Source organism: Gavialis gangeticus, unplaced genomic scaffold (genome assembly GCF_001723915.1).
Source record: "Gavialis gangeticus isolate Ggan-Ray unplaced genomic scaffold, GavGan_comp1, whole genome shotgun sequence".
NCBI lineage: Eukaryota > Metazoa > Chordata > Crocodylia > Gavialidae > Gavialis > Gavialis gangeticus.
The window spans coordinates 34,365,235-34,366,327 of record NW_017729033.1 but is presented as its reverse complement, the minus strand read 5'-3'; positions in this window follow the sequence as shown (position 1 = coordinate 34,366,327).

The window sequence follows — 1,093 nt, the reverse complement described above, 5'->3', positions numbered from 1 at the left end:
GCCTAAGGTGTTTAAGTAGCATAGAATCACAGAAAATTATGGTTGGAAGGGACCTCAAGAGGTCATCTAGTCTAACCCCCTGCTCAGAGTCTGACCATCCCCAACTAACTCATCCCAGCCAAGAATTTGTTTAGCCAGTTCTTAAAAACTTCTAAGGATAGAAATTCAATGGATATGCTGGGTAGCCTGTTCCAGCACTTTACTACTCTCCTTGTGAGAAAATGTCTTCTAATATCTAACCTAACCTTCCCTTGCCGCAACTTGAGACCATTGCTCCTTGTTCTGTCATCTGCCACCACTGAAAAAAGTCTAGCTCAGGGGTGGTCAAAATACGGCCCACAGGCCAGATTTGGCCCACCAACTGATTGCATCTGGTCTGCGGCTGCCCCCACAGCACTCTGCATGGGGCTGAGTACTGCCCACTCCCACATGGGACAGCCCATGCTGTGCTCCTGCCTGCACCCACCCCACATCCAACCCCACAGAATATACGAGAGCAAAACTTTATTTTGAGCTATTATGCAATCACCACTATATACACTACTCAAAAAAACAAAAATTGGCACAAATTTTTTTTTTTGAAATATTTAAAATAAGTTATAGTAGATGCTTGATTTTTTGTGTATGATTTGTTTTTATCTATATATTTTAAAATGATATCTTCTGAAAAAAAAACTGTTAGGCCCCTGACAGCTTGCCAAAACTAATTAAGTGGCTCATCAGCCAAAATAATTGCCCACCCCTGGTCTAACTCCATCTATTCTTTAATAGAGGTAGTTGAAGGTTGTTATTCATCTAGTGGACAACAAAACATGCAGCTTCTGACCAACTCTGAGTTACCCAGCAGAAGTGTAGGAGTGACTCTATTACATCCTCTAGCTGCAAAGGTGCCTCCAGTGTAGAAATAGGATCTTTGGAGATGCTCAGTCATATTTCTATTACAGGGTGGGCAATTATTTCAGGCAAAGGGCTGCTTACGAAGTTTTGGCAAGCTGTTGAGGTCCACATTAGTAGCCCCACCCCTTGACAGGTATCCTCCCCCCGGTTACCATCTTGTTTCATAGTTTCATAGTTGGTAGGGTCGGAAGGGACC